Consider the following 7,639-nt stretch of genomic DNA (forward strand, 5'->3'; position numbering starts at 1 on the left):
TCCTGAAAAATATTTGGGGGTGCTTAACTTTTTTTCCAGGTGTATAGATTAAACAATGCTTATAGTGCCCTGAAAAAAAAAATTAGTATTACATTTTTGTTACATACATATAAGTACATTACTTTAAAGCCACAACATATTTATTAGTTTTAAATCATCACTACATAACTTTCTAATATAACTGTTGGTACAAAATATTTTTAGATATGATTTATATCCGTGTAAATGGTGGGAACATATCTGAAAAATATTATGTTGGAAAGAAGAATAACCATATATGTATGTCAAAATACTATAAAACACACACTGGTATTGTATGAAACCAGTGTAAACAGAGTTTCACATTATTGAAACATTCTGTAGCAAAAATGTCTACGTTATCAATTATGAGTGAATTGTTGTTTAATAATAACTCAGTGCATCTAATGTAATGTACAACTTTCATTTAATTTTTTTTTAAGTATAATTAATCTTAAACTGTGAATTTTTTTATACAGATCTTGTATTTGTCTTTCTTATAGTACCCTGCTAACAAGAAGGAACAACGTTTATATGCAATGAATATTGTAACCTGACTATTATAGTTCATAGGGGTGGAATTTTTCTGTTTATAGACAATTTTTCATCTTTAGAATTTTGGGGTAACCAAGAAAAATCAAGAGGGACATTCCTTATATTACTATACAAATAAATCATATACAACAATTTTTTGTAGCTTTATAATGTGCCAGAAATTGACAAATGTCATTTCTGTTAATTCTTATTTATTGCATTTTTTTATTGCAATAAATAAAACATTATCATTGACTTCATGGCTGTATGATAGATGTTTCATCATGCCAGTTTTCTTGAAATGTGAAAATGAAACAATCTTCATTGATAACTTTGTGAAAAAATAAATGGCATTAGCATTGGTGTAAATAAGGATATTTGTTAAACAGGCTGAATGGACAATGGGTATAAAACTGACATTTTTGTATTTTTGTAACTACTGTCTGAATTATAGAAGCAATGGCAAAAAAGTCGTTTGTAATCACCATATGAAAGACAAATAACATGTCAAATTATTTTCAGCATGCTAAGTAACCAAACTCTTCCAGTTTCCAAGTGATAGTACCTACAGGTCTAGTCAGGAGAGCTTGACTGAGTAAAAACAAAGCAAGAAAAAGAAAAGAAAATTAATATAGCCATTTCAAAAACAAGATTCCAAGCAAACAGAAAATTGATGAAAATCAGCAAGAAATCCTGTGCTGAATTTAGTGCTCCTTTTCTTCAGTTGTTAAATCAAGTGTGTGATGTTTGGATCTTTCCACAGTTGCTTTTGAGTTTGCACCTTCCTTGATGGTGGTAAGGTCTAGGGCAAATACTTGGTTCTCCTTCCATCCCCTGTTATTGTGGTTCATACATGGAAGTATGCTGCTCAGTTATGTAAAGGAACATCTATGTCTTGTCTGCCACATTTATCAGAACAATATGCTTTAGCTTACCATTGCCAGATGGATGTGTATTTAGATTCTTGATGAATAAACCCTCTCCTGGAAATTTGGGGTTCCAGAACAGTCTGTGGTCAACCTGAATGGATAGCAATTTTCTAGGGTTCGTCTGACCCTAACAATGATGCTAAGATATTTACCATCCCTCCAACTTTTGTCTGAAGCCTCTCAACAATCACCACATCAATTTCATGACGAGTGGGACCATTGTTAGTATCTATCTTGGTTTGATTGTCAGCTTCTGCACTTTTTTCTAGTCTTTTGGCTGGTATGTTGTTTGGATTTGTTGGGCAGTGATGCATTGTTAGAGGATGTTCATCTATCAGCTGCTGCTCTCTGTGAGTTACGTAAGGCAAACCTTTCTCTAACCCTTGATTTTTGTGGGCTATCCAGAGTCTTTGGAATCAAGGGTTGATGTTGCCCATTTGTATTCCTCTCTGTCATCATTTGCTTTTCGACTTTCCTCAGCCCTCTACATGGGGTCATAGGTTTATCCTTATTCGAGTGTCTCAACCTCTCGGTCCATTGGTATCCAGAATAGATTCCATCCATATCCAGAAGGTTCCTCTGCTCAGTTGGAAAGCTGCCGGTGGTGGCAGAGACTACCGTTTGTCTTTGAGATCTCTGGGGGCTCAGCTGCAAGAATTTCTGGACATGTGGAAAACCTTATCCATGGACCCATGTGCACTACAGGTCCTTGCTTAAGGATTAGTCATTCAGTTCATGTCTTAACCATCATTATCCACCCAACTTGTAGTGTTTCTGCTTCCCACAGATCCTCAGATTTCAGAATTTCATTCTAAGACCATTATAAATTTGTTAGTCAAGTGGAGAGATTTGTCTCAGTTCATCCAGGGTTTTATTCCTGTCTGTTTGTTGTGCCTAAGAAAATGGGAGATTGGCATCCAGTCATTGATCTTTCTCATCTAAATCAATTCCTAGATCCTCCAGGGTTCATGATGGAGTCATTCCTCACTCAGCATTGGTATTTTTTACCAGGACTGTGGATGATCAAGTTCGATATCATCGATGCCTGTCTGCATGTTTCAATAGTGGAGTCATCCCGCCCCCATCTGCATTTTGTGCACAAGGGTCAGATGCTGAAGTTCATGGCTCTGCCCTTCAGACCATCGGCACCATATGTGTTCTGCCGAATCATATGAGCTCTTTCTTGTCACCTCCATTCTCTAGGCCCGTGTGCACACCATTACATGGATGACTGGCTATTGCTGGAACCTACTTGTCAGTTGGTAGAATGTCACACCCAGATTCTACTTTTAGAAGCAACCTAGGCAGGCTTTATTATCAGAGCAGAGAAATGTATTCTCACTCTTACTCAATATATCATCCATCTGGGTATCTATTCAACACATATCTGAGTAGATCTAACTCCACGCTATGGAACAGGCAGTACATCTCTTATTCACCTTTCATGCTTCCACTGCATGGATGATTCTTTCTCTTTTGAGGATGTGGGCATCACTCAGATTCCTAATTCCTTTGGGATGAGTGCACATGAGATTTCTTCAGTGGTTTCTACATGTCCAATGGATTATGAATAGCAATTCACTGGATTCCTCAGTCTCCTTATTCAAGATCAATATATTCAATTTCAAGTGGTAGCTAGATTGGAACAATACTATGATAGGTGTTCCTTTGCTGCAACCTCATACAGAGATCTATCTCTTCATGAATGCCTTGCTTCAAGGATGGGGTGCATATCTCAATGGTCAGGAATTCCAGGACCTATGGATGGAGGATGAGGCTTCCTTACACAATGTTTGAGAACTTCTTGCTGTTCAAAGGGCAATGTCTCAAGGTCTGGACTTATTGAGGGGAAAATCATCATGCTTCACTTCGACAATTTCACGATGGTGTCTTACATTTCTCGTTAAGATCCAGATCTCTATGTTTTTGAATCTTGAATCTTCTTTATTGGGCCCACTCCAATCATATCATCCTACTAACTAGCCATGTTTCAGAGGTGAGGAATTTGGAGGCAGATCAATTCTCTCGACCCAACCAGATTCTCCTGACAGAATGGATGCTGCATCACAAGGTTTTATGTTGAGATGTGCTCTCAGTATGGGACACTGATGATTGATATGTTTTCTACTCATTGGAACACTCAATTACTAGCATTTTGGTCTCTGGTACCTCACCCTCGGGCAATTGCAATAGATTCATTCAGTCAGGACTGGACAGGATTGCACCTCTGTGCCTGCCCACTGATTTGTATGTTACCTTGAATACTATTTGTTCAACCCCTTGTCAGGTTCTATTGATAGCACTAGATTGGCTGGCTCAACCCTGATTTCTGCTTATATGGTACTTTCAGGAGTGCCTACCTCTTCCACTTCCTACTTGCCCGCCTCTGTTGAGGCAGCCACAATCTGACATCTTACACCCAGCCATCCTGGAGCTCACGCTTTATGTATAGCAGTTATGCAGTCCTTCACACAGTGTCAGGGTTTAACTTCTAAGGTTACCATGCATCTCAGTCTTTGCATAGTCCTCCAATGGACATTTATCAATGGAAATAGCACACACATATTGACAATTATGTTCAACCCACTTCGTCCAGAAGTGCCAACCATAACTCATTTTTTGACTTGGTTCTTTGACAGGGGTTTTGCATCTTCCACAATTGCTTTATGTAAGGCGACTTTATCGACTACCTATAGATACTCGAAGAGACAAACATTATTTGAGTGACCAGTTCTCTCTAACCTTCTCAAGTCATTTTGGGTCCTTCATTCGAAACAACTGTTTCAGTTACTGAATTGGGATACCAAGGTGGTATTACATGCTCTTTCTCAACATCAGTTTGAGCCCTTAGCCTCATGTACCATGTCTCACCTTTCCTTTAAGGTTTATTTTTGTTGCTGTTGACCTGTGGATGTCTATGGTCAAAGTTGTTTATGCTGCATGTGCACAGGACACTTTGTCATTCTACCTACGTTCTCCTATACCCAGACTGGTTCTTCTTACCTAAGACACTAGCAGCCAATTCATCTGTCTGCTATTTCTCACCTCTACGACTGATCAGAACTCATTCGTTTGTTATGTCCAGTGAGGGCCTTGAAGTGTTATGTTGTCCACAATAATGCCTTTAGATGTGCTAAACAATGACTTTTTATTCATTTGGATCCTTAAGTTTCCCAGGTTTTATCCCCAGTTACTTTGTCAAGGTGGCTATGAAAATGGATCCTTTCATTTATTCTGGGCACTCTTTGGAGGTGAGGAGCCTTCTGCGAGTCACATCTCATCAGATTTTTCACAGTTCTATATCCTTAGCAGCCCGGTTGAATTGGCTGCTGGAGGACATTGTGCTGACCAGTATGTGGACCTCCCTTAATACATTTATCTCACATTATTTGCATGATCTGATCATATCTTCCTTTCAGAGCTTGTGACGACCCCTTCTAGATGTTTTAACCACATCTGCTATATTATAAGGAGGTGTGAATATCTTCATTACTAATATTGTTTCTTCTTTACTTTCCAGGGTCCCTTACCTCTTTCTCACAGGATACCACTCTGTGGCAAGTGTTGCCTAAGCAGGTGTGCTTATATCAAACCAATTTTGCACAAGCAACCACCAATTCAATATACACTTTATCTAGGTTGCAATAGGCTCTGTAGAAATGAGGTATTTCATAGGACCACCTAGATACAGACTGGATGGTATTACTGTGCTATGCTTGACCACCACTCATGGACTATTATGAGTAAAGCATAAGGGGATCCTGCCTGTTCCTTGCTGATCATAGGATTGAATAAATTTGGGTCAGTTTGATTTTAAAAAGTTAGGGAATTTGGTTCACCTATTGCACTGTTTCCAGAGCACTGTTTCTCAGGGCTCCCCAACATGAATTACTCTCCCCCTCCCATATTCTACTTGTGGAACTAAGGAGTTCTTACCACACCCAATTACCAGTCACTGTGGTGGTGGACAGAGGTTATTCCTTCAGAGTGTTCAAGTGAATTTCTTCCACTCTTGGAGAAGAAGGCAAAGTTGGGGCCCTCCTTCCTGCATACCTGGATGTTCTTTCTTTCTTTTTTCCCATATGTTGGTTGGAGAGGCACCAGCCTATGTGGAATCTTATTTGTAATAACGGTTCAGATTTGACACTCGGTTATCTGGTTGGATTGGGTGTTGCCCTTCTTTTTTTGAACAATATTAGTTCAGTACATTGTTCATGGAAGGTGGTCTATTGTCTCCTCATAATTCCAAACACAGTATTCATAATTTCAGACCGGATGAGCTCTGTTTCCTCAGGTTGAGTGTGGCATACAGGATCCCATCATTCTGAGTTGGGGTGTTACCTTTTGGACTTTTTCAGGTTGAGGAGATAGTTTATCCACTTCAATACTGCTTACCCTCTTGTCGTAATTCCGGTGGCTAGAAACACATCACTCTATAGCTACAGGTTGGGATCCACTCACAAGTGTGTATATATATATTGCAGTCCAGATGCCTTAGCCACCAAAATGAGAGCAGTGAAACCTTGGCTACATGGTTGGGGCATGGCCAATAGTGATGACGGATGATGTCAAATTCCACCTACAGTGCATGAATTAGGTTGAAGAGCATACCTGTTCTGAATGTAGTGCAGTTCCCCCACTAGGGTGTTAATCTTCTATTGGCATGCCCATGATCTATACAGATGCATTCTGTATGGATAATGCCGTCACTGGTCCTTCTTCCCCACAAAGAGCCAGAGTTAGAGAGTACGAATTGGATCAGTCTTGAAAAAGTTGTAATATTATCTTAATGAGGTGCTTATATTGAAATAGGTGGAGAGTGTTAAGAGACAGATATTTCCAAGGGCAATTAAATAAAAGACTGGAGCAAGTGAGAAAAAATCAGACCAATGCTTAGATGGGCAAAGGAAGGAAACCCCTAGCAATCAAGTAATAACTGTAGTATGAGGAGACGTAAGTAATGGAAATACATTTTAAATTTCAGAAAATGTTAACCTGAGTAAGCAGTGGTACTTTAACCAAGTGCTGGAGAGTTATCATTCAGTTCAGAGAAGTCCAAAAAGTGAAGGATAACCTCAGTTACACACTGGATTAAGACTGTCATTCAGCCCATCTTGCTCATTTGGTTGTTGATTCAAGAATCTGCTTTAGCTTTTTTTGAAAGATCCCAGAGGCTCAGCTCCAACAACATGGTTAGGCAGTTTGGTCTGAACAACCATTGTTTTTTTTTAAAAAGAATGCCATCTGTTATTAGTCCTAAATGTATATACACATTATTTCCAAATGGCCTATTTAAGGACTTCTTAGTTTTGGTGTTATGGCTCTTGCATATAATGTGATTTTTGTTTTGCACTTTTCTTGTACAGCTAAAAGCTTTTTGCAGTTGTTGTGCATAGTGTGTGTTTTTTCTGTAGGTTGTATATACATATTTGTTTTGTATTTGTAGTACAACTGTTAAATCATAAAATTTTGGAAATTTTCATCTTGTTTCATTTGGTAGCATACATTTTCAATCTTGACTACTTTTGTGTATCCCACATTCAGGGCTATAATTTAGTGTGTTGTATAAAAAAAATGAATAATAATAAAAAAAGGATGAAAATTTTTCAAATGACTTATCACTAAATACAGTTACTAATGAACATAACCCTTTAACACCTTATTAGAAATGCCATAATTCTAAATCTTAGCTTTCACGCAGAAGTTCTTATTAATAATTTTGTATCGTAATATTGCATTGTTGAAATACTAATAAGGTAGTAGGTGAAAATGACTTCTTATAAGTTTATTTGAGTTATAATTGCAGTAAATCAAGCTTTAGGTACACAATGGAGCCAATTTGAATTAAATGTGCTTATTTTCAACTATGAATGCTACACCCTTAAGACAATATAGCTTATTATTGTGACAACAGATAATGGTATAGACAGATACATACTACACTGCATGATTACATGTATAATAAAAATTCTTCTTAGTTGCATACTATGCAAGGATCTCATCTGGAATATCTTAGATTCTAGAAGCACTTCCTACATATATACACCTGGAAAAAAGTTAAGCACCCCCGTGTTTTTTTCAAGTGATTCAGATTCGACGTTCTTGTGACTGATTATAAATTACCATTCAATCTAAACGTGTTTATCAAATGAAATTAC

At 38.0% G+C, this 7,639-nt stretch overlaps 1 protein-coding gene across 1 annotated transcript in view; it reads left to right on the forward strand.

Moving 5' to 3' along the window:
- The window catches only part of LOC106462980 (ciliogenesis-associated TTC17-interacting protein-like), a 55,763-nt gene that overhangs the window by 5,195 nt on the left and 42,929 nt on the right, over positions 1-7,639 (forward strand). The window lies entirely within an intron of this gene.

Source organism: Limulus polyphemus, unplaced genomic scaffold (genome assembly GCF_000517525.1).
Source record: "Limulus polyphemus unplaced genomic scaffold, Limulus_polyphemus-2.1.2 Scaffold1293, whole genome shotgun sequence".
Taxonomy (NCBI): domain Eukaryota; kingdom Metazoa; phylum Arthropoda; class Merostomata; order Xiphosura; family Limulidae; genus Limulus; species Limulus polyphemus.